This window comes from Grus americana, chromosome 3, assembly GCF_028858705.1.
Source record: "Grus americana isolate bGruAme1 chromosome 3, bGruAme1.mat, whole genome shotgun sequence".
Classification (NCBI taxonomy): domain Eukaryota; kingdom Metazoa; phylum Chordata; class Aves; order Gruiformes; family Gruidae; genus Grus; species Grus americana.
In genome coordinates, this window is record NC_072854.1 from 119,344,705 (window position 1) to 119,370,884 (window position 26,180).

Consider the following 26,180-nt stretch of genomic DNA (forward strand, 5'->3'; position numbering starts at 1 on the left):
TCAGCCATCCTTTCTGAAAAAAGTAGGTAATCTTTCTAAGGATGCACCCACCTGTGCTACCCCTTCAAGACACATGGGGTCACGGGGGGACCCCCAGAGCTAAGCTTCTAAAAGCCTGTTGAGAATCATTAAATATGAAATCTGTGTCTTGGCTGGAGCTGAGGAAAAGCGCTTCCTAAGTCAAGCTGCTCAAGTTCCTCGGGTCATGGAGACACGAGCCCTGCTGAACCACAATTCCCTGGTTTTATCTTCTTGGGGCAGGGGACAATGTTATACAGAAAATGCTGTCTACAAACGTCTTTATTTGGAAACAAATACATATGTTACTGCACTAAATTAACTCAGCTAAGGAGATGGAAATTAGATCATTTAAAAGCAGAGAGCTCTCCCATATTGTTTCAGCAGAATCATCTTTTTTACGTAGCCAGGCACGGGGCTCATTTTGGGGGAAAACAAACACATCTTTTATGGTTATGGCCATTTGAAGCTGTTTCTTGCACTCTAAATTGTCTAACATGAAGGATCAATGGTGTCCTCGGATGATGATTTAATTAAAAACTCTTCCTTTCTTCAACTTGAGATCTGCAAAAAACGCTCTGAATGGCTGATAGATGATTTGCCATTACCTTGCCTGCTTTCTTTGTAGTATTTTTTTTTTCAGAATTTTAATTGCTGCCATTTGAGGATTATTGATTAACTGTAATTGCTCCTTTTCGCAGGCATCTCCCTAGTTCTCTTCAGCTATGTGGTCTATGCAAAGCATGAAAACAGAGTGTTTCAGAACTGTAATGGTTTTCCTTGTCTGTTAATGAAAATGCAGATAGCTTAACAACGTGCGTGTTGTACTCCTGTGCCTGGACCCTGCATTGGCTTGAACTTGAAAGTGGATCAGCCTGCAAATTCTTTTTCTTTAAGGAAAGCACACTAAAAGAACCAAAAAACCTTTTTATAGTCCAGTTTCATTAGACAGAAACTAGACCAATGAAGTCTTTACAGCACAGGAAACTCCTGAGTGTAAAGAGAAATTCCTCTCTGCCTTCCAGGCTGAGCAAAGGGAGGAAAGTTACTACTACTCTGCCTGTTCCTTTGCATTTCAGGTACATTTAAGAGTTTACATGTTTCAAAATACAGGGCCAAATCTCTATCTACTGCAAGAGGCACAAAGCTGCTCTTTGCTGCAGATTTAAGGTGATGCTTTATTTTTCAGTCTGAGGATTATGATTTCAGACTAAAGTATTATTGGGAGGCAGCAAATGAACCTGTCAGAGTTGATTTGATCAGGCTGGTGTACCTAAGTATATAGATAGTGTGATTAAACAAAAACCCCCACCCTGCCTCGTTAATTCTAGAGCAATTATTTTTAGAAGCTGATCATCAGCTAAGTAGGAGTTCATTACCAGAATTTGTCTAGAAATAAGTTTTAGATAGGGAGCAGCTGTCCACAATACTTAAATAACAAAAATTATGAAATATAGCAGTAGAAATTTGAGAAATTATTTCCTTTAATTTTTGCCCGGGGATGTCTGTGCCCCGACACTGACCTGCAACCCGGTGGGGAAGCCAACACCGCACTCAGCTCTGCCCTGGCCCCACCACTGCAACCAGGTACCACGGTGCCACGGGAAATCCCTCTCATCCGTGGACTGCGCGAGCATCCCACACACAGCCTAGGAAAATCGGAGACAAGAAGTTGCAGCAGTCGGAGGTCACGGAAGCTTTGGCACCTGCACCCCACAATGGCCTCACCGGCCCGGCAAACCTTTCCATGGTATAACCCACGGGCAGATGACTTGTAAAGGATACTGCTGGAAATGTAAATTAAAATGTAGCAGGCAGGAGGGAGACATATGAAGGGAATCATGGATATCGGATCGAGTTTGAAGAGACAGCTTGGGTAGGCGGCTAATTGGGAGCCTAGGGAAACAGCTTCTCAGGCTGCACACAGCAAGCAACTCATGGAGAGAGGAGCGATAGGTTTTCTGCGTGAAGAGACTGACTGTTAAGTATGGTATTGATGGTAAATGCATTTCATCACCAAATTATATATGAAAAAATACAGGAGAGAAAAAGAAAAACAAAGTATGTGTCAAGCTTTCTGAACCTTTTTTCACTTTTCTAGGGAAAATTTTCTTCCAGTACACAGGGAGAGACAGCACAGGTGGGAATGCTTTTACTTAAATACATGGCAGTAGGCTGAAGCAATTGCTTATATTTTATTCAATGAAAAAAAGTTTAAATACTGAGACTTTTTTTTTTTAGTAAAAATGATGGTCAGGATGATGTTTTTACCAATGTGATTTAATTTTTTTTTATACATATGAAAACAATCCTTACAGTTCTGCATTTTGAAGAAGAAACATTTATTGTATATAACAAGATAAAGAGTCATCATTAATTTACCGGGGTGACTTTCATTATTAAATCTCTGCTCTGCAGAGAGCAGTAGCCACTTTTCAGGCACATGCTGGAAACTTCAGCTGCCTTCACCCTGCAGTTTTTCTTTAGCCTCACAAAGCAAGACTGACATCAAAAGAAGGGAAAAAAGATAATTAAAGGAAACAAGAGGTTCTTCTGGGTACAGAAGACAACCTAGAGAGTTGGTCCATCCAGTCAATGCAAGTCATGTGTGCATTTAAGAATTAAAGAATTAAGAGGGGAGAGGTCCCACTTCTTTTGACAATAAAGCAACTTTTGGAAAGTTGTAACAGAGCAAAACGTGGCATAGAAATAGAGGGGTGAAGAGCAAGGTTAGAAGGAAGCAATAAAGGATTTCACAGGTGACCTCCATCTTGAAGGCTTACCATAAAAGTTACTCCTGTCCAATTGCAAGGAAGTTTCTTGCAGTATTTTAGCAAGTCCTTTTTTCTTGTTGTCATCAAAATATGTTTCAATGGATTTTTTTCATGTGATTTGAGGAGATTAGTAGAAGAAATTTTTTCAAGAGGACCTCATTTTTCTTAAACATTTCCATTAAACTCAAAATTTTGGCCTGAACCCGCTTCTTTGGAGGGCAACGGCATTTTTACTTTGGGCTTCAGTCAGCCCAGAGTTGGGCTGATGATTAAGTGGAGGGATAGCGTATAGGTGTATTGTGGACATCTGTGTACGGACAGCAGAGAAGATAAAATTCACTCCTGGGACTGCCATTATGGACTTTGGTTAACCTGAGCTGGTCCCACAAGCAGGGACAGGAAGGGGCTTATTCACATCATCTCGATGTGCCCAAATTAGGGGCCAGATAGAAATGTAGTAAGAAGAGTGATACAGAGTACTTATACTGCAAAGCTAACTGTACTAGACAGGCATCTATATCTGATGTATAAATGTAGATGATGTGAATACCCATCTGAGTGTGAAACTTGTGCTTGGCGTAACACAGTTAAGGCAAGGGCATACGTTTGACCATCTGACTAAGCAACTGGAAGGTGTACTCACTGCTAACTGCAGTAACACGTCAAACTTTGACTTGTTTCGTGGGGGGGGAAAAAAGCATCTTGTGCAGAGGGAGAGCAGGCAGACTGCAGCCACTAGGTGGGATAACAGCCTAGCGGGCAAGGCGGCTGGGAGGTAACTGCAACACAGAGCCTGCACCCAGCCTTTGCCCAGCATGGCTTACCAGGGCTGGGTAAGTAAAGCACCACGCTACCCGTTAAACCTGCCACAGCCTTGGTCAGGGAGCAGATTTAGGAGACTACAAAAGCTCTTTAAATATTCATAAATGTTCTCTGTAATTGCTCTGTTCACATTCAAGTGTTTTTATAACTTGACTATTGCGTAGTTCCATAATTGAACCAGCCACATTTGCGAACTTCCTGACAGGGTTGTTTCAGAGCTCTTGCAGAAGCTGTAATACCATAGTAAAGGACACGGGCAAAACTCTTGAAATTGCGTAGCTTAATTTGCATCAGAAGGAATTTGACCTGGAGATTTTTGTGCTATGTTTCATGGAGTAAGAAAAAAGTGATAGTTCCGTTTTAATATTTACAACACATCTTTCATGCATTTTTAACAGCATTGTTTATAAAAAATGCATTAATAGTTCTGGTTTGCTTCAGGCAGGGGGATCCTTTACAGGATAGACAGCTTGATTTGGATCTTAATGATGACGATGTTCCACCTCTGTTCTGTGAATTAATGCATCTGGGAGAAGGGTGAGAGCTTGGCCTTTGCACCTGAATATTCTCAAGAAGAAAGCAAAAGCTTTTTCTCCTTACAGCTCAAAGCAACTCAGAGCAAGAGTGGTCCGCTGACCACTAAGTAGGAACATACAGACAAAATAAGGCTTAATAATTAACACCTAATAATTAACACCATCCCCAGCCACCCCCAAGTTTGTGTGTGGTTTTCCTCTCTGGTTTCTGTATGTGGAATTGTTGCATTTCCTTCCTTTCTGTTTGTATGAGCATGCCTCTTAAAAGAGGGTGGGGATTGGGTTGTCCCAAGCCCACATGCAGCCCAACTGACTGATTGCCATCACACATCTAGGCTCTCCCAGGAGCCGATATGACACTGCGTTGCCTCCATTGATAGGTTTTCATAAAAAAAAGAATCCATACAGGCAATTAGATTCCCAATACGAAAAGCCTTTACAGATAGAAAAGATTATGACTTGCACGTGACTTTGCCAGATAACAGAAAGCAATGTCTGCAGGTTAACAATTTAGTAATAAGTTGGGCATATATGTATGTATGTTCATACATATACCTAGTACATACATAGTATTCTGAAAATGGCAAAGATGCTTGTTTGGCAGGAGGAGGCCAAAACCACCTCCTACATAAGTTAAGGATCAGGAATCTATAATCCTTAAGAAAATGTAGGACTCCACTATTAATGAATCCCCAGCAAACCGCAAACAAGAGGCACAGTACCAAGACTGGCAGGTTTCTTCCACCCAAAATCCTCTTCCACAAAAGCAGTCTGAGGATATAGGGGTGCTTAAGAAGTCAGGCTGGTGTGAACAGATGAGTCTCACAACTAAATTAAAGATGAAAAAATATTTTTGGGCATCACAGCACTGATTTCCCTTCTTCACTTGATTATAGAGCAACATGGAAAGAATTTTCTGGATGATCTAATTTACCTTTCAATGTGCAGAAGAAAGAATTTGATTTTGTAGCACTTTCAAAAGGATTTAGAATTACAAAACTAAATCAGAATTATTATGTATGAAGTGATAAAGATGGGAGATATCCTACTGATCCTGGATTGCCAATGTCCTAGCCAGAAGACAACCTTATATTAATAATTTTCAGCCTAAACAGCCACAACAAGAAAAAGCAAAACAGGAAGGAATAAGATTTCAGAAACTGGTACTAGCTGCTGTAATTTCTCTTTTTTAACAATTAGGCATTGTAAAGGAGTTTGTACTTTGGAAAGTACCAACTCTGTCCCCCGTACTACTCTGACAAGTCAAGCTCTGCTAAAAGTATCAACCAGCAAGGAAAAGCAATGAAACTTTTTTTTTTATGGTGTCATTTTTTACAAATAGGGCATCACTGGAAATACCTTCCATGGAACCCTTTAAAAAGTCCTTTGCCCCTCCCCACCCCTAATTTCAGCTGAAAATCCACCCAGTCCAGCATGCTGCCAGACACCACGAATGGGCTCCGCATCTCCGAACTCACGTGGGCTTGTAATTAAAAAAATCACTGCAGTTTTGCCAAGCAATGGACACAACTCAGCCTCTCTGTGCCTCCTTCCAGCATCTCCTCAGCACCACTTCTGTTCCTCCTTCCACCTCATTTTCTTATGAGATCAGTTCAAGGTGCTCAGGATAAGACCTCAGGATTTTTTTGGTTTTAGGAGATCTAACAGCAAAGTGTGACAGCAAGACCCTTTGACAGGCTGAGAAGTGACTTGTAGGTCTTGGCAGAAATCAGCCTCTGACATGAGACCCGAGCCCTCGTTTTTCTGGCATCATGCTTCTACTGTGAGTGCATCTATTCTTCTGTGAGCATCAAGAGAGATGTCAGTCACACAGCTAAAGGACAGAGGAGAGCTATGGGAATAAGAACCCTCCAGAGAGACACGGTTTCATGCTGTTTCTTTAATTTTTTGTCTGGCAAGTGAAATATATTTCACCAGAAGGTGGGAAAGGAGTTGGAACAAAATTGATCTTGGCTGAGCAAACATTTGACAACGTTCTGTGGGAAACAACCATCTGTCTTGGGAGATATCAACTCCAGGAGATATTGATGGCACTAAAAATATCTGCCTTAGTCCACAGTCCCAAGGCATTCAGTTTTCAAGCAAGGAGAGCCTCAATTCTTCAGCAGTAAATCTTTTTTATTTATTTTTATTTTTGGACAGTTGACTTACCAGGTGTGCAGTGAAAGGGTCTGGTTTGTTCGAGATGCAGCCACACATGTTTTGACACCTAGGCTGAGTGGAAACTATAGAGGAGCTGCAGAGGGATAATTAATATGGATTAAATGGAAAAAGGGCTTTATGCACTGCTTCACAAGTACAGACCGTACACAGAAATGGATGTCTCTATCTCAGAAGAGCTTCCTGGAGCAGTTTGGCAGGCTGGTTTCTTCTGAGATACATGAGTAGAGAGAAAAAAAGAAGTAATCTTTGAAAGAACCTTTAAAAATGCACCATGAATTCAAAACAGCTCTTTACTCCTCACTGACAAAGAGGCTAATGTATTTATTAACACTGAAAAGCAGCCTTATCCCACAAATCATTAAGATTTAGGCTATTTCACCTTCCATGTGTGGATAAAAATCCAGATAATCCAAAGTTTACCCAGGGAGATGTGAAGATCAGGAGCTTTAGGCAGCCTAAATGCACCGGTAGATGTTCTGCACAGAAGTTGGCAGATCCACTTTCATACCTGTGATTTGCTGGTCTTCTGCTGTCCAGGCAGGTGATTTTCCATGGGCCTGTGAAAGTATGTAATTATTATTTTTACCACAAACTGGAGGTCTTGCTACTAGGACATATTCGTCTTTAGAAAAGGCAATCTCTTGACCATCAAGGGTCTCTGTGGGATATCGAGACTAGAGGATTACACGTGAAAGTCTTGACCTGTTGTCCCATACTGGCTCCAGAGTCTCTTGCTCTGTCTGCGATTGGTGCAAACCTTCTGCCAGAGCTACACCCACATCCACATCCCACGAAGAGCTTCAGCTGCAGCAAGAACAAGAGACTCACTCGTTCCACAGGAACAATCTGCATTTTGCTTTTTTGAGCCCTACCCCATCATATTTCCATTTCCTGGGATATTAATCATTTTTCCTCATTTTCCTGTGGTTTTCCCCTTTTGGGGAGATTTTTTAGGTGTGTTTGAGATGGGTTTATGGTTGTTCTCCAGGAGAGCCAATAACAAGTGCCACGTGCTCATGCCAAGAGCAAGAACAAATGATGCTTCCTGCTGACAACCCCCTACCACCAGCAGCTGTCCACCAGTAAACCCCAGAGCTGGATGCACTTTCTCCGCATTTAGTCTCTGCTAAGGAGGACTTCTCTTCTGCGGCCAACATGACAATCCAATGGGAACCCATGCTGCTTACCTTGCAGAAGAATGACTGTTTAGCATAGCCAAATGTCCCCAATTAAAAGTTAGGGATATGAAAAGGACTGGCTTAGCAGAGCATAATGTTTTGGCATGATGAAGGTGGCTAAGATAAGCTGGACTGGCAATCATACTCAAAAAATAATAATAATTTAAAATTTAAAAATTAAAACATCAATGCATGTTGAAGGCCTACGGCTGAGTCTTCCTCAAAAGCTGACTCAGATAATATAAAAGTAAGAAATAATATTAAAACCATCCAGATATTCCAGCGATGGAGGAGAGAGATGCAATGACTACTTCATCCAGATATACTCGGGTGGATAAAGAAAAGAGGGTGTCCTAGCAGTATAGTGTGCTTGACAGGACAGATTTTACAGAAAAAGAGAATTCCTACTTCTGGAGTAATAAAGAAGAAAACATAGAAATGCTTTAGAAAACAGTAGCTCCATGGTCCTGGAGTAGGGGTTTATTAGGGAACTGGAGCAGACCAGAGTGCTCTGGGGAACTATAGGTATATTGGATCATAGCTAGGAAAGAAGTAAAAACACCTGAAAGAGGAGGGCAAACAGGAGAAGGGATTTCTCCCTGCACATACAGTGAGAGAAGGAGCTGAGACAGAAGGCTGATAGGATGCACACTTCTTTAATGATTTTTTTATTTTTTAGTTGGGTTTGTTTGCATGACAGCTCTGAAATAGGATGAAGTACAGAGAAGGGCAATGCTGCATAATGTGAATGAGAAAAGGGAACTGTTCAGCTTTTTCATTTAAATGCATGAAAATCTCTCCGAGGTCTGTGCATGTGTGGGGGGGAGGGCATGAATTTTAAAAAAAAAAATATTTATGCTGAAGTAAACAATGACTCCAGTGAGAGAACAGACTCAATCTGAAGGCTCAGAAGCACTGCTGAAATTATGAACTGTGCTAATAGTCCCAGGCTGTGTTTCTTGGATGCTGAGTAGGGCATTGACTCAACAAATACATCAGCAAGACAGAATTTAACACCAGAAATCCCTCTGTAGCTCTACAGAAACGTACTGCTGTGGTCACAGAGACCTGGTTGCAGGAATGAGATTGATGCTACTGATGTGGTATGGACCTGCCCATTCACAGGGAGTTCCTGAACCCACCAAGGTGGGAGTCCATGAGTGGCAACATGCCAAACTGCCTCCGTAAGAGTCACTGCACACACACTGTTGATCCTCTCTGACTCCTTCATCCCACTCTTTTTTCCCTGGCACCAGCACTGCTCCGCAAGGGAAGGATGCAGCCCTGCAACTTGGCCTCGTGGGAACAGAGCAGAGGAATGGAAAAGCCAGTAGGCTCAAGCCTAGACGTAGCCATGGAGGAGACAGGCAACCCAGAGCAAAAGGACTTGCGGGTTTGGTGGTGGGAGCAAAGAACACATGCTTTGCTTCCTGCTTAGTGGTGACACAAAAATCTCAATCTGTCACACACCGCCGGGGATGGCTGCCACCCGCGTTCTGGCTGCCTTCCTCTGTGCTTCATTTAACAGGGGCCATCTGTGTGCTGAGGTGACCTTCGAGGGTGACAAATAGGAAGAACACACTTGAGAGACGCTGGACTGCTGCTCAAGACCAGAAGATATTGGCGGCACCTTACCAACAGGAGATCTTGCTGGCTTTGCATCGTCTTTCCCAGATGTCCAAACCCAAACAGGTTCCCTTTTAGCATCTGAGAGAAGATCATCATATCTCATGAAGCACAGGCTGGTCTGAAAACAAAGGAAATGAAAATCAGGCCATTGTAAATAATAATCAATGACTCCAGATCAAGCCTCTTATCCCCAGACCTCCAAACCCCAAATCCAGATGAAGCCAATTAATGTAAAGAACCACATATGGTCACTAATAATACATACACTTCAGTTGTCCTGTGCAAGCCAAAGCATTTCTGCCACATGATCAAATACGTTATATCTGTGCACTCTTTATTCAGTAATGATTTATTTATATACCACTATGGTGTGCCCTGAAACACATAGCTTACTAATTAACTCATAGCCACCTGGAATGGTAATTAGCACAACAAAATCTGGAACAAATCCATAAGACTGATGAGGAGATGAACATGCTTGAATCACTGAGAATAGTCAGCCTCAGTAGTTTTAACCCATGTAAGGGGAAAACATGCATTTCAAGTTGAGTGCCAAGAGGCTGTCCAGTGTTAATGACATGACTGAAAAAAAAATAAAAAAAATCAGGCTCTGGTTGTGCAGGGAGGTGTGGGCCTGAGGGCCCTGGCTGTCAAGTCTGCTCAGTGGGAGCACAAGGATGTGCCTTTCAATATCGTATTAAAGACTTGGAACCAGAGCAAGTGTTGGAAGTCTTTTATCCCATGGAAGCATAGCTGCCCAGCGTTGTCCCTCCGACAAAGTTATCCTGCCAACAGATCATGAATTGGAGGTTTTGTCATGGAAAGCTACAGATCTGCATGGGACCGTTGTACAGGAACCAAAGTAAAGACAAATTAAATTTAGGCGAAAGACTTCATGGTCTGTGTGCATGTGCAAGAGGGCAGATAGTTGATACAAAGCCTTCTGATACTGCAACTGCTGGGTTTGAGGCTCCCGGTATTTTAGCACTTACCGCCTTGCCTCTTTTGCTACCGTGAAGAATTACAATGACCGGGCACTGCTCGTGCAACTCCACGCTGTGCATTTGCTGCTGATCGGTGAATTTAATCCTGCTGGAAATGCAGAGGTGGGCTACAAAGGCTGAACTGTTTCCTCTCTGCATTTAAGCTCCTTCGTGCCTGCTAAAGGGCTTTGCCTAAAATCAGTGACAACCTGCCCGCTCCTGTGCCTAATTGTCATAAATGTGTGAAAACAGAACCTGGCATAGTTAGTAATTATCCCTTCATTACACCAACGTGCTTCTGATAGCATAATCATTATCAGGAGACATGCGCTTTTCCTCTTACCATTTACTGTTTGCAAATTTACCTTCTTTTTCTGCTAATAAGGATTATTTTAAAAAAAGAAACAACCAACAACAACAAACACCTTTTGAAGCCTGTGCCTGTCCATGTAGCAGTCAGTGACAAAACGTCCCCTGAAGAATCAGACTCTGAAGTAGCAGAAAGCAACGGAAATAACAGGCACATGAAAATGCTGAAGAGAAGGGCGCATAAAAAAATCTACAGCTGAGTTTGAAAGAGAATTTGGTGCCCATCACAGGTGGCTCAGAGTTTGCACATCATCTAGGGGCAATTTTCATTAGGATTAGTTAACCAGCAATTTCCTTCCTCATTGGCTTTTAACCATTTATTGTTTGTAGTGCAGTCTAGGAAGTTCTGCGATAGACACTAAAAGCATTTAGGAGAGGCAGCAGGGGTCCCTCCAAGGGAACAAGTTCAAGCTCAGCACGTGCCCTTCAGCTGGAAATCATAAAGCATCTCTAGAAATGTCTAGCTGACCCCTGAGCTGGAAGACAGAAAACAAGAGAGCACCTTTCCTGCTCCCTAGAGAGGAGGCTGCCAACCACCAGCCTTCATCCGTACATTTCATGCAATGGAAATGCACCCCTTCCTGTTAATTTTATGCTAAATTTAATCCCAAATTCTGCCTGTGCCTGCATAGCCTTTATATTCACTCCTGTCTCTCCTCTTCTTGCTGTCTGTAAGGATTGCCTGCCCTTGGCAGTCTCTTCCTCCTTTCGCTACCTATCCAAAAGTGTTCACATTCTTCCCCATAACTGTGCTGACAGTCTTCTCACCCATCATCCCCAGCTATCCAGTCATTACATGCTTTTTGAGAAATAAAATAAATAAAATTAAAGGAGTTAATAAAACTGATGGTCCTGAGAAAATATTTGCTTTGGATATTGCACAGAGAATTTAGAAAGCTGGGATCACCTGGGTTTATGAACTGCGGAACAGTTTTAGCTAGTACACTGCCTTTTTTGCGGAACTGATCAGAAAATGCTGGTCTGTCTGAACTCTGAGCTACTTATTCCAGACCTAGTGAGTACTGGCAGCTGCGCCTGAGATTCTGAAAGGGGCAAAAGACACTTGTAATTTGTGTCCAGCTTATTTAGCGAGGCAGCACTGGATTTAGGAATGAGCCCAGATCAATTTGTGCGTTGTGCCATTTTACAGGACAGCAATGCCAGTGGCTGACTGTCCCTTTGGAGGGACTGAACCGTGACTTCTGTTCAAGAGAGCAAGGATGTTGCTGGTGGAGGTGAGAACAGCCATGCATCCGTTTGCCAGTGGCTGGAGGGATGGCCACCTCTCATGCAGAGCGAGGACGAATAGCCACAGTGGTTTAACATCGACTCTATTAAAGCTCGTCATTCTTCTGGAAAATTGAGTTGACTTTCAGGACAATTAAACTATTTGTGCCTCCATGCAGTCTGTTTGGTGCTGTTAAATTCCAACTCAAAATGAGTCTCATTTGAAACAGCAGCACTGGTAATAGATAGTGCAGCTCCTTGTAATGAGATCCTCTCATCTCATTTGATGAGTTAACAGTGAGCAATCACAATAGTTAGCAATGCAGATGAAGCCTAACTACTGATATCTGCGCTAGCCGAAGGGGATGGGGCTTGCACATCAGAGTTGAAGTTTCAGGCTCCCTGAAAACTGAAGTCAGCCCCTTCCTGCACAAGGACCAGCAGCCCCAAAACAGCATCACATTTCCCACCTTTCAGCCAGAGAGATCGCACTTTGGACAACCACAAACCTCTGCAAGTGACTGTGAATCCAAGCCCAAAGCTCTCACACAGCAATTTCTAGAAGTAACCCTTCCGTTCATCCTCTGCTATAGCAAGGGCACGCTGCTTTGTTCTGAGGGGCAGTCCCTAACTCATCGCTGGACTTCAGTGAGCTGCAATTTCCCTTGCTGCAATCTCGCAACAAGCACATCTGTTCTTGGCTTTCAGGAAAGTCAAACTCTGCTTCTCTCCCACAAAAAATTCGCGGTATGGTCAGCAATTCCTCCAGATTAATCTGAGAAAGATGAACAACACCCCCGCTCCCCAGACATATAAGGACCTCTACAAACATTTCTGTGTGTCACTCCAAGTGCTACATGTGTTTCTTCCACCTTGCCTTTTCTTACTGAAATGTAGAAGAATGCATCTGTCTCAAAAATCAAACCAATCTCTTACAGAAAAAAACCTGACCAAAACTGCACATGCATTTTTCCCCAGAGGGGAGGACGTGAAAGCAAACAAAACATGGCAGATGTTAGTAGTGGTGTTTCATGTGCTGCTGGAAGGTGCTCAGATCCCACGGTGATGAGAGCTCAGAAGTCTATAGTGCAGCAGCCAAACACTTCCAGATGAGCTTGTCACATTGCTCTGTTTTGAAATACTTCAAGATGATGTGGCACAGAAATAATTTAGGCAAGTCAGAATGATAAAATATTACACTTTGTGATATACAGCTGAAATTGCGCTACCTGAAAAGGCAATATCTCATCTGAAACACTGAGTATCAAAATCATTTGATTTTTCCATCGAAGTGTGGAGATGATGAAGAACATTACAGCAAAATGTCTTCAGATTGAAATACAAGCTGTCTTGCATATACAGAGCTTCGGAAATCACAAGTTGTCTTCATCTTTTCCAGTCATTTTGACTTAACTAAGTAACTGCCTCAGCTTGTTTTTAAACTGCAGTGACAGACATAGTTAAATTCTCAGATGTATTAAAAAATATCCTAAGTGAATAAAAAGGGAAAAAAAACCCCAACAAACCAAAACAGTTCACAGTTTGTGCATGTTGCATTATATCATCGTTAAACTTTAGGATGTTGGAGTTTGCTTTATCAGGATTTGACACTATCTACTTGACTAAGCAGTAGCTCAAACACACGCACACAAAAATGTAATAAAAGCACCAAAAATGTCACACCTGCGAGCTTCAAAGCAGCACAAGGTTTGATTAATTTAACACCTTTTTTACTCTTAAAGGAACTGCTTACCCATTGATTCATCTTCTGTTCACCCAGGATCATCCTGTCACTATTGCTCAGAGCTGTAGTGCATTTCTTTCTGTGCAGTAAAAGAAAAAATAAATTACAGATATAATAAAAAATTTCATGGCCTCTGCTTAAGGCTTCAGAGCTGCCTTGTGGTCTTTGTAGAAGAGCTCATTAAAAATGCATTACGCTAGCGAGAGAAAAGGTTTGCTAAGGTGTGGGGCAGCTAAATGAGAGAAAAATTCTCTCCTAGGGAAAGGAGTGACAGAGATTGCACTATACTTCTTGACTCATGGCTTTGATTCAAGCACAAATGTCACAACCAATGTGCATCTGATTGCTCTTCCCAGCTGGGGCTGTTATGTCCCCTGGGAGAGAAATTGCACCCCGGGAGGCAGGCAGCACTTACCTGGTGCCTCTTGCGTAGTGCCCTGCTAGTAAATAAACAGACCGAAAATTTCCCTGGGAAATGCGGAGCCAGATCTAACCCGTGATGGGAACGTCCTGAATCTGTGCCAGGGACAGTGGGTGACACAACGGGAGTGGGTGTCCCCAGGGCTTGCCAAGAGCTTTCCTGCAATAAGCCCCATCTTCTGTGACTTAATGACATGAGCTGCGGGAAGATTTTCCCTGTGGAGAGAGCCCACATTACCCTGAAATCCCGTTCCTGTTGTAGCAACATAGCCCACACCAAAGTGTAATCCCAGAATAGATACAAATCAGTGCCACCAGCTGCTGATGTTAAAAAAACCCAACAAAACAACCCCAAAACATAATGAAACAATTTAGATTACAATAAGATTTTTTTTTTTTTAAATTGCTCATTATGTGTTTTTTCTTACTGGAGACTTTTGATTTTGTATGTTCCAGCTTTTCTCTGGAAGAAGAGAGGCAAGAAAAAACTTGCCCTGTTTTCCTTTTTCTTTCTTTTACTGAAGGAAGTGTGGCTTCTCTCCAGGTCATATACTGCATAAGATATTTTGGAAATCAGCAAGCATGAGATTTGAAGTAGCATTCAGGTTCCTTCTTCATGTCGAACTTAGAATTACAGGAACCCAAATATAATTTCATAAAAAAAATTTAAAGGGAGTGGAAATAAGCAGTCAAAATTAGCATGCAAAGTAGAAGCTGTATTTTTTCATGGACTAATACTAATTCTACGGAAAAGAAGGACTCTTAATAAAACAGTTTTTCCTTTTAACCAAAGACATTATTAAAACAAGAAGGTCTTTGAAAAAATCCTTACCAAATATACCTGACAAAATATCCAAGTCTTCCTTCTTTCCTTGCTTTATTTTTTTCTTTCCTCCCCTTTAAGGGAATTCTTTCTTTTGCTATTCTTTTGTTGCCACATCTGTGAGGATATTTGTGTTGTTTCTTTCAATATATTTCAGGTAGCTTGGCAGCACATGTACTGTAAAGCAAATTAAGAACCAGGCAGGTGACAGGAAGGGCTAAAAAAACGTTACTGCAAATCAGGGAAGCTGGAGTCAGAGCTGGTGCCTGGGAGCAGCTCTGTGGGTGCAGGGTGCTGACTTCACCGGTCCCCTGCCTACATGGAGGGCAGGTTCATCGCCCTCCGCATCCCGAGCAGCTCTGTCCAGCCGCCCCATCACCCTTCCAGAGCCTCCAGGCCTGGCCTGGCCACTAAAAGAAAAAAAAAAAAAAGGAATAAAAGCAGCAAAGGGGAGTGTGAGCTGTGCAATAGCGCAGAGGAAGGGGCTGCGGGAATCTCGCCCTGTCTGCAATTCTTGCGAATGGCTGTGCCCTGCTCAGGGAAGGGAATTGCAGGTATTTCAATGGGGGGGGCGGGGGGGAATCACCTCTTTGGAGGAAATAGCAGCACATATCCCTATGCCAATCCGGTGGGAATGGCTCCTTAACATGGGAGATGTTAAAATAAGCATTTTTGTATCTGTTCTCTCCTTTTGACACCAAATATAGTTTAAGCTATAAGAATACACCGTAAGGACAGGTATGTCCGCAGGAGTGTGAAAGAATACGCATCAGCTTCTCAGTCTGCAATGCCCAAACGCAGCCAACAGACCGAGCAGCTCAGTGGGCTGGAGAGGATTAACACATCAGGAGCAAAAGGTAGCAAAAAGGCATTTTTTTCCTCCTGTTCGTGCTGCCTTCCTGAGTACTGGGAGAGGGGGAGCACACTAAAGTGACTGTATTGTACCAAGTGTCATATGGCATCATTAAATTTCAGATGTGCCAGCAGATAATTTAGATAAAGACCAACAGGCACAAGGACACACAGAAGCGTTATCAGCCATGACTCCAAGGATGACAGGTTGTTACCACAATTTCCTAAGAGGCTGCAGCTGTGAACTCCCTTTTTCTTTTATTTTTCACCCTCCCAGTCGGCAACTTTCAGAAGCTGGAGTTTAAGTCTCTCAAGTTGATGTGCTACAAAGGAACCAACAGGAAGCCTCAGGGGGAAGATATTGGCTTTAGCTATTTGATCCAGCTTTTTACATTGCTATTCTTTGCCCAATTCTGAGAAAAAGAAAATCCCTTTATCCTCCGATTCCCTACCTAATCAAAACTAGGCTATTTTATCCAAATAGCCAAGCCATGTTGCTTAACGCCCGCATTGATTTCAGCCCCCGGAGAGTCAGGTCTGAAACATTTTCCATGAAGGACTAGTCAGAAAGGAGAGTAATTTCTGTTGCTGCTGTCACGAAGCTCTACCTTTGTCACAAAATATTACTCTTCCCATCAAGAAAACAAACGGCGCAGCAGCATGAGGAGGGACCGCGGGAATGCCGACAATGATGGGTGCAGGCAGCAGCCCCACTCTGCCCCGAGCAATGGCACAGCACCTTCCAGCACAGCGTAGGACCAAAAAAATGGTGCTGCAGCCCCAGCTCAGCTTTCAGTGGGGCTGTGCACGTTGCCTGCGTGGGGAAAGCATCAGGGATGCCTGCAGCATGGCCTCCGAGTCGCTGCAGGAGCGGGGACGCGTTGCTTTTATCAGGGCAAGTCTAATATTAGCTACAGCTTCCTCAGCAGGCAGATCCCTTCGTTGCACTTCTTGTAACCCCAAGGAGGGAGACAAAAACTCCAGCGCCAGGGTGTCTGGTGTGATATACAGCACATCACACCACGTACGGCACATCTTCAAAACCCCGCTCCTGCTCTAGCAGGACTCTTCTGTCCCAGGGAAGCGGTGGCTGCAGCTACCCTTGTGGAGCCAGGGAACCTGACCTTGACCCCAACCGTAACCCAGCCTGTCCCAGCGGATGGGGACATTGGTCAGCGGATGGGCAGTTTCCCACAGCTCATACAAATGGAAAATATTAAATGTTTCAGGGTTCTGCCACCTCCACAGGGTAGATACTGCCAAAGGCAGGGAGAAGGCGAGGAAGAGTCATCAGCAAGCAAAATAGCGTTAAAGATCTGTCTCTTGAGGAAAGCAGGCTTTACAAAATGCTGCAGGAAACTCCAGCACAAGCCAACACCTATTTAGTATCTCAGTTTTCCTGGAGATTTGCAGCAGGAGCATGAAAGCGTGGGGATCTCTCGCTTCTTACAATTTCTCTTTAAAATATAACCTAGAGGACAGCCAGGAAAGACCAAACACTTTGCATCTCTTCCAGGGATCACCATTACACAGAGAAAACAATTATTAAATGAATGGATAAATCAAAAGCTACAATTTGTTTTTCATTTACAGGTGTCAACTCCAGAGCAGAAGATCGCAGCTGGGGAAGCTGATTTTGGAATACAAATGAAGAGCACTTTCTGTAGGTGTCCTACCAGTAATAAGCTGTGGAGAACACAATCCCTTCAGCTCCCAAAATCATGCAGATGAAACCCAGCCATCATTACACAGTTGGGTCCCTGGCAGCAGCAGAGAGAAAAAGAGTGGATTTCAAAATAGTTTCAACTACAAGATGAAGCTGTTCAGTTCAGTCAGAAACCGATTTGGAGGATTCGCTGTGCAAACGAAATACTGTACCTGGGTTTAGCTTCTTTGCTTTTTAATACCTTTTATATACATATATATATTTCTAACACTCCCTCACATGCTGCTCTGTCTTGCCCTTTCCCAGAAGAAAAACATATGCTGCAGAAGTGTTGTCCAGCCGTCAACCCAACACTCTGAAACTATTAACCTCATTCTTGCAATCTCAAATACTCTAATATCAAATATACCTAGATCTACTCTACCGGCACAGGTCCTGCTAAAGCCAACATACACTTCTAAGAGCAAGCCCTAACCCAGGCCACTGGTCTCCATGAATTCCCGATTAAGGTCAGGCTGATACCTTCTCCCAAGCCCTGCCTTCACTCTAATGTCTCCCGATACCAGTAAAATCCCCCAGTCAGGGAAGAAGGCTTACCACTAAGCAGGGCTTACCTGCTGCTACTTTCCTCTGAATCTCCACTTAAATCTTACCCTGACCTTTGCTTCAGTACATCAAGGGTAACTGCAACGTGCTCACGCTGGCAAGCTAGCTCCTTCTGAACACTGCCTTACGCCAACTTATCTTTATGTGCTGACAACAAATGAAGCAGAAATAATGGATTTTTTTCTTTTTTTTGCAGCAGAGCATCCCAGAAGACCTTGCACGAGGTCCGTTGGCCACGCTGCCCAAGGAGATGGCATTGCGTTGCCATCCCCTGTTGCTGTTACTCATGCTTTAGTAAAGGCAGGCAGGATCCTGCGGTTTTCTCTAAACAGAGATGCAAAGATGAATTTACTGCTTCAAGAAACAGAACTGGTGGTGCAGAAAGCCACCAATTACTGGATTATGATTTGCTTTGGAGCTTAGCTGGCCAAGCCTTCCACAAAGGCATCGATACTTGGGCTTTTCTCTTTTGTTCTTTTAGGTGGATTTTTCAGTTGGGTTTTTTTGGTGTTTGTTTTTTTTAATTTGTTTATTTATAAAAAGGTCATACAGTCCTGTCTCCTATTTTCTCATCTGAAAGTTTATTTAAAGGAATTGTCTCCTAGTTGCCCTTACTTAACTCCAAAGGAATGAGAAGATTCTGGTGATATTACGAAAAACTTTGTCCAGTTGAAACATTGACAATTGGTCAAAATTTAAGCAAAATGCATCAGGCCTGTTTTGACAGTCATTTTTATGAACTGGGTTTCCTTCAAGTTTCAGCTGCTTATCAGTATTTCTAGGGCTCGATCCAGAGCTCTGAGCATCATGGTAGTTGTTACCAAGCCCAAGAGTTTTTGGACACGGCATGCTTTGCCCCAAAAGACTGTTGCAAATGCATCCACACAGCCGCTAACCTGCCCCAGGTGCTGCAGCTGCATACAGCCTCGGAACAGCTCAACAGCTTGCCAGGAAAATAGATAAGCACATTGAGGGGTACCTGCATAAATGATGGGGAAACCTCAGCTGACCTCAAAAGGGAGCATGATCAGGCACGAGGACGGTTGCATGAAGCGATACATGATTTCCTGCATCCTCTTCATTTCTAGAAGAGCCCTTCATCATTTACAAGCTGGCTATTAAATTGTAAGGCTGGAAAAATATTCAATGTTCCCCACTTTCCTCACTGAAATTACAGAGAGGTGGCAGAGCTGCCCACTGCTGAAGCCTGCATAGCAGCTCCAGCCAGAGGAGTGTTCAAGGCCAGGTTGGATGGGGCTTTGGGCAACCTGGTCTAGTGGAGGGTGTCCCCGCCCATGGCAGGGGGGTGGGAACTAGATGATCTTTGAGGTCCCTTCCAACCCAAACCATTCTGTGATTCTACGAGTCGGACATCTGCAAGAGGAAGGTCTGTTTTCGCAGAGTGAGTAAATCATTCCAATGTATTGTTCAACAGCCAGGCTAACGCTGAGCCAGGACAACGCATTCGGGGTCTGCCGGTGAAGGCAGAGGTTGCTCTCAGCCCATCCCTGTGCACTGACACATCGGGAAGCGGGACCTTGGGTGACTTTTGCAACAGGAGCAACATTTCAGTGAAAGACAAAAAAAGAGATCAGCCAAAAGATGAGGGATTCCTTGCCTTCCTCCAAACACACTCAGCTTGAGAAAGAAACTAAGTCACTGACTGCAAATTCTGCAGCCAGCCCAGGTAAGCATGCAGCAGCCTTTTGGTCTGGATCACAACCACCCTGGGGCAGCTTCCTTTAAGGGAAACAAGGATCCATTCTCACCTTCAGTTGTTTTTGGCAGTGCTAACAGCATCTTTGTCAAACACTAGGCTAAAAATATGCTTCAACATCTACCCACCTGCATCTGTATTCTTTTCTTTTTCAAGAATTTTTTATTTTTTCTAAAGTGCATGCATAGACAAAAGAAAGCAAAAACAACGGGAAACAAAAGCATTACTGAACATGATTACAAAGGAATCTTAGCTCATGAGCTCATAGCATACCTTATTTTATGTTTGGCATCTTATTATACAGCAGATCCTTCTTGCTCTATAACAGCAATTTCCAAAGTTCATGTTATGTACTGGTGTGCATCTGCTGGAAGGTGCTTTGTGCCTGAGAAGCAGAGTCACCACTGGGGTTGCCATGGCAAGCAAGCTGTTCTATCGGTCAGGAAAAGAAAGTGCTGTATAAATACTGAGTAATTACTCAGGGAAGTAACAATGCTAGAGTAAGATCAAGACCTGTATTGGCTTCTCCCAGGGTAATGCAGCTTTCCACAGTTAATGGAGATCTATAAGTGCAGCATATCCAACTTTTTTTTTCCCCAGGAGCTACTGTTCTAGGCTAACATGCAAACTGTGCTTTCACTCACATTGGTGTAAATACAAAATAATTTGAGTGATTTCGGTGATGTTATCCTGTCTTAATCTGGACTGTAATCACCCTCTTCACCGCATGCCACCTCACCACAGCTGCACTCTTGCACAACTTTCCTGGGTGTTACCAGACCCAAACACGTGCCTTATACCCCCACAGCCAGATTCGTTCCACCTCAGGGAATTGTGTCTGAAGAACCCAGGATATAAAAGAATATAAAAGCCATTTCAATCTATTTTTAAAGTTGTTTGGCTGCATACACTTTTTACCTGAATGCAATAAAGCCACTGCAGCATTTTCAAGAGACCAAACCTTCCAGCCAACTGCTCAGATGACCTTCCAGAAATTTTTACTCAAATAAGTGGCTCATAACGGTGTGGCATATATGGGACTATTGAGTGGATTCAGTTTTCTGCTCAGTACGTGGGGGTTTTTTCCCTTTATCACACCTTATCTGAACTGAGTAACTGTACGTCGTGCAACTACTCTGCCTGGGGGTTCATGGGGCAGAATCAAATCAGCATGTGCTGTATTTCTCAATAAAAAATGACTAAATGACAGCTGTTCAAACAGAGTGGCAAGCTGTGAAATCCTCATCCCCTAGAGTATTTCTTCTGTGGGGTGTATCTTGGCCCCATGCTGCTCAGTATCTCAGTCTATGATTTAGGGGGAAAAAAAGAGATCACATCAACATAACTAGTAGTGACATGACACACATGATGTATGACACACACACGCACACAGTGACACAGAAATTAGTAGTACAATAAATAACAACAAAGCCCAGTCAAGTAAATTCAGTGGAAAGGCAGCTGCTAGTGGAGGCACGGTTTAAGTTGCTACATTGAATTCATAATTAAAGAGACTTACTCTGGATTTCCAGCCAGGTAGCTGCAAAGAGGCTCTCCTGCTTCTCCCATCTGCTGGCTCTTCTCATCAAACATGGAGCTGCTGAAAAGGTCAAGAGCTCCGCTGCTGGTACTGTGCTTACCTTCTATCCCATGGCCTGGAGGCACCAAAACCAAGTGGGAACTTCAGAGCATCCAGCTGGAAGAACGGGATCAAGTGAGGAGACCGGTGGGTGGTAGATAAAAAAGAAGAAAGCCTGGGAAGAGAGGAGAGACTTTTCATAGCTCTATCAGAAAGTCAGAGGGATGTCTAAAGATACTAAAGCAAATGATGTTATCAGATTAGGGGTTTGTTTAGTAGTATCCATTAAAAAAAAAAAAAAAAAAAAAGCAGAATTTTGTCCATCATGCCTTTAAATTAAAACTTTTTCTATTGTTGAGAAAATATGTGCAATTAATTTCATTACCCCATTCCTGGCTGTCAGAAGTCACTTCTGATTGATGGGCATGTTTAAAGGCTGCATCCGACCATTACAGCTCACAGCTTATTCCATGAAATCTTCCATATAACCCCCCAGGCTGCCTCAGACTATCTAACTTGCAAAAAACCAAACACTCTCAACCTTCATGAGCTAACAGGTTCTCTTAAGTTGCACAAAAAGTTAATTTAGTCTTCCTACTGGCTGTTGTTTCTCACTGTAGAATAAATGATGCCTCAGCTTCTTGAAAAAACAGGTGTATTTCTGATATACAGTCGCCATAAACTTTAACGGTTAAAGTAGGAAAGAATTTAATAAACCAAAGTTTCACAGTCTTGTTACCTTATTACAGTTGTGCCTCAGCACCGTACAGTCACTAAAGTATTTATCATCGCTACATAATTTTCAGGCTACTTCTGATTTCATAGATGACAAAACAGAAAACTGAATAGCTTATGTAGCTGCATAAATCACTGTACACCTAATATTCCACAAAAAGTCTGCCACTGAATCAGAAATCAAATACTATCCCTGCCAAGTCCCAATTTCTTCCAGCCTGATGTGTAGTGGGGAGACACTTCCAGAGGGAGGGCAGGGGTTGCAGCTGATGTGCCTCAACCTCATCGCTTTTGGGTAAGCAGAGGGTGTCAATAGACAGTGGTGCTGGGGAGGCTGTGTACGTTCAACAGCACCCAACAGCAATATAAAAGCAGAGTAGCAAAGAAAGTATCAGCTACATACTTTTTATATATATGTGTATATACACACACATAGGCTTTCTCTTTATCTAGATTTTCATATTTAATATGAAGCCGCAAGAATAAAACATCTTCATGGGTCGCTTTCTGTAGGCAGCTTCTCTATAAATAGAAAAGTTCTAATACGTTATAATCAAGCCTGTGAAATTGCCACCAGGGTTAAAAACAGATCGAGAATTTCCCTACATTCTTGGTCACCATCTAGCAGATGTAATCCAAAAGCTTGCTCACAGGGGTCAGGGAGAAGGTATGTCCATCTGTCTGCTCACGGACTTTTATGCTCTTTCCCTTGCAACTTTTCTGAGCACACCAAACAGCTACAAATCAATGGCCAATTTATGACCCATTTCTGGGATCAGAAATACAAAGTTCAGACCTTTCATAATTCAGAAAAAAGTGCGTGCATGCAAGCAAGACAGCGTGTGCACACGTCCAAAGAGAACACACAGCAATGCACAGATTTACAGAACCAGAGGGAGATCGTGACTGTAACCTGCATCCGTATTTGCTAGATCCAACTTCAAATTTTGTTCATCCAACTGCTTAGTGCCCTTCTGTTTGAGTTCGATAGAAGTTTTTTTCAGGGGAATAGGAGCTATTTTACAAAAGAAGGAACACAGCTGTAAACATCCAGGATGCCCTGAATGGTATGTCCACAGCTGCTGAGAGGTAGGTAGAGCATCTGAGTCCTGGAAACTCTTACAGTGTGGCTTACAGAAATGTCCTCTCATGTGGCACAACAGAAGGCTGAGCCCCACTCCCAGGCTGGCCTTGGGTCCAACTCCTTGCTTGAGTACTACAACGAGCACCATGTCCTTGAGTCCTCTGCGCTGCACAGCACAAGATCTCTTCTGGGCTTACCAAAAGCCAATATCGACAAAATTTAGTCTGGCCAAATTACGATTTCTTCGTTTTCTCATTCTCCAGGCATGGTTTGAGCTTTCCACCCCATTTTCCAGCTATGCTCCTCTCCAGCTTTTTAAGCTTTGCAGCTACAAGGACGAAACTTCCGAAACACTTCCCTGCATGTCTTTCCACTGGTCTTAAATGCTAATGTATTATATAACCCTGCCATGTGCTGAGGGACCCTTTACATTATTTAACGGCTGTCAGTCAGGTGTGAACCTTTCCATTGATTTACCATTCACTTCTCATCCTCTCCTGGATGCATTAGGCAGCTGCAACCTGCAACTGGTATTGAAGAATAACAATTCCATTTGTTTGAATCTGACTTAGCGCTGCTCACTTTTGCAGCCCATATAATTCTCTTTACTGTGGTTTGTGTGACATTAATGACAAAATAAATAATTCAGCACGGTTTTCACCCAAATGTAGCCCTGTCAGAGACTAATATACAATCTTTGCCAGCTTATTTAACGAAACAAGCCACTGAATTGTACTTTTAAAGGTCGAAACTCTCATTTTAATGGAATTCGGTGGCAAAACTCCCCTGGGACTCAACAGTAACTAACAGGTAAAATCTCTCACTCCTGTTCCTGCCACCCTGCCTTTTCATTTAGCCCTCGCATTTATGCTCTGCATCCACCCAGCAGGTCTGTGCCTCCTTACCCTGGCACATCTTACAAAACAGGTTGGCTTTTTATGAAGCTGCACTTAGCTTGAAGGGACCATGAACTGAAGCGGAACAGCACCAGGGATGTCTGCACAGGGTAATTAGGAGAAAAGAGAACACTTACTTCACTAATGAGACCTGGCAGCAAGACTTTGTGAATGAAACCACTCCTGTTCTGGCTCTCAGGATGGTGGGTTAAGGGATGAATCCAGCCACTCCAAGCATTTGAGAAAGGCTGCGTGGCTACAGAAGCACTTTAACTAGACCACTGTTAAAAAAAGGAAAAAAGAAAAAAAAAGAAGAAAAAAAGCAGCACTCCTTTTTTTGGACATTTATAACAAAATTTCCAGTAACTTCACTGAGGCCAGGATATGCCTCTCACCACCGACTTCCCCCAGTCCCCTACTGGGTATTTTGTCTTCATTTCTTATACCCTCACACCTACTTGCCCTGTGTTCATTAATGCTTTCCCTGGGCTGCCATGCTAAAATTGGTGTCAATAGCTGCATAATTTCTGCATAAAAGAACACTCCTAACAGGAAAAACACTGCAGCTTACAGTGCTGCTTTCCTTTAGAAGTGTATTGGCTGCAAAATGATCTCAGGGTTGTATTTGGATCAAGACCCTTATTTCCTCGTGACTTTATGTTCACCTCATGTTCTTTCTTTTCCAGACACACCACTTAATTCGTCTGTAAGCAACACATTCAGAGATAGCGAATACATCATGCCAAATTATCCTCCCCTGGATCAGGGTCAGTTTGATATTCAGATTGGCTTTTCATTTATCCTGGGTCTACAGAGTGATTTTGCTTTCAGCTTCAATTTACGTAAACTATTGGTATCCGATTTTTGATTTTTGCGGAATTGAACTGTCTAGACCGCTATCCAGGGTGTTTTTCCTCACGTCCACGGAGTCTGTTTTTCTTGTTATGCAATTGCTGTTCAGAAAGATCATAGTGTGTATTAGGTAGCTGATGAAATAAAGCCTAATGAATTCTCACGGAGAGAGAAATCATTACAGCTTGTGATTTCAAGATCATGAATGGCCCATAGTAATAATCATAATAATGAATAGATGATACATTTCAAAGTATACTCTAAGTAAAATTGCTAACAGTTTCCTTGGAGCTGGAAGTTGTGCGCCACAAAAGGGATGTATCTGTCCCCAAAAGCAACTGTGATTAAGAGAGAGTCAGAGACAAGTAAGGTGTCTGGGTTTGGGTTTTTCTTCCCCAACCCTGGCCAAGACAACTACAACACACCAACCAGAACCAGACCCTTTGCAGCCCACGCTTTCCTTGGCAACCCTTTCACAGCCCCCCTCCAACCATGCTTTAGCCTTTCTTGTTCTCCCAGCACAAACCGTAACCCTAAAAATAGCCATAACTCAACCGTAACCATACTGTAATTCCTGTATCATCTTGCAAAGAGATATGTGCAGAAAACAGTGGCTCCTTTACAGGAATAGCCTGGTTTAAAGTCCTGACTAGCTAAACAATGGGATTAGTTGAGAGGCTATTGATTTATTAAGCCAAAACCTAGAGTTGAACATGAAAAGCTGTATTTTTGAATGACATTAAGGCTACCTGCTCAGTATCGTCTTTAACTACAACAGTGACACCAGCACAACCAGGAATGAGCAGAAGCAGACAAGAGGGTCCCAGAGAATTTTCCCTAAATTACTCAAGCTTGTTGAAGTCACTGGTTTGTCCAACAGCATTAACAGAGTGAAATGCAAATATCAAAATGGAAGGTAACTTATTAAATGAGATACAGATCAGGTAGTGGAGAAAGCACTGCTCCATTCCTTCGCTGAGTTCATTTACTGAAGCTAAAAATCCCAAGCAATCCCCAAATGCTTAAGGTACACACAGTTAACTTCTTCACAGCCTCCTCTTTGCAAACAAGCTCGCACAATTCTAGGGTTCAAAACTAATTTTTCTTCATATTGCTCTAAAACAACCAAGCTCGCAGATAGGACAAACACGCGTAGGTGAGTTTGTCGTCAAGTAGATGACAATCACTGACACAGCAATGGTCAGAATCTAAGTCTGCAAAATGTTGCCTGTCCAGAGGAGACTGGTACCTGAGGAATATCAGACTTGGCTGACCGACCAGTGCTCCATCTCCGGTAACCATTACCCTACACATGTTTAAGCTCAGAGCAAGTGCCCTTAAATTTCAGAGCTGGAGTCTGTGCTGCATGTCCTAGACCCACCTATCCTTCCTACAGGGCAAATATATCAGCCCAATATATCAGCTAGAGAAAGAGGCAAAACTTAAACTGACACCACAGGGCCATCAGCACTGGTCTCATAATAGG

The 26,180-nt window shown here is 43.0% G+C and overlaps 1 protein-coding gene and 1 long non-coding RNA gene across 10 annotated transcripts in view; both read right to left on the minus strand.

Moving 5' to 3' along the window:
* SPTLC3 (serine palmitoyltransferase long chain base subunit 3) overlaps positions 1 to 2,138 on the minus strand; it is a 203,407-nt gene extending 201,269 nt beyond the window's left edge. For 6 of the 7 annotated variants that reach the window (XM_054822632.1, XM_054822627.1, XM_054822630.1 and 3 more), the window contains exon 1: positions 1,542 to 2,132. The gene's annotated coding sequence lies outside the window, so the exon portion shown is untranslated. Of the gene's footprint in view, positions 1 to 1,541 lie in introns of all 7 variants that reach the window. The other variant, XM_054822635.1, reaches the window with a different exon arrangement.
* Positions 2,139 to 2,451: 313 nt separating this feature from the next.
* Positions 2,452 to 26,180, minus strand: part of LOC129204728 (uncharacterized) — a 57,124-nt gene continuing 33,395 nt past the window's right edge. Inside the window, exons 2-8 of one of the 3 annotated variants that reach the window (XR_008576480.1) lie at positions 21,068 to 21,302; positions 19,822 to 19,980; positions 14,717 to 15,117; positions 13,474 to 13,543; positions 9,148 to 9,259; positions 6,843 to 6,891; positions 2,452 to 6,542 (exon numbers count right to left, since the gene is read on the minus strand). This is a non-coding gene — a long non-coding RNA (uncharacterized LOC129204728). Of the gene's footprint in view, positions 6,892 to 9,147; positions 9,260 to 13,473; positions 13,544 to 14,716; positions 15,118 to 19,821; positions 19,981 to 21,067; positions 21,303 to 26,180 lie in introns of all 3 variants that reach the window. The other 2 variants (XR_008576481.1, XR_008576479.1) reach the window with 2 other exon arrangements.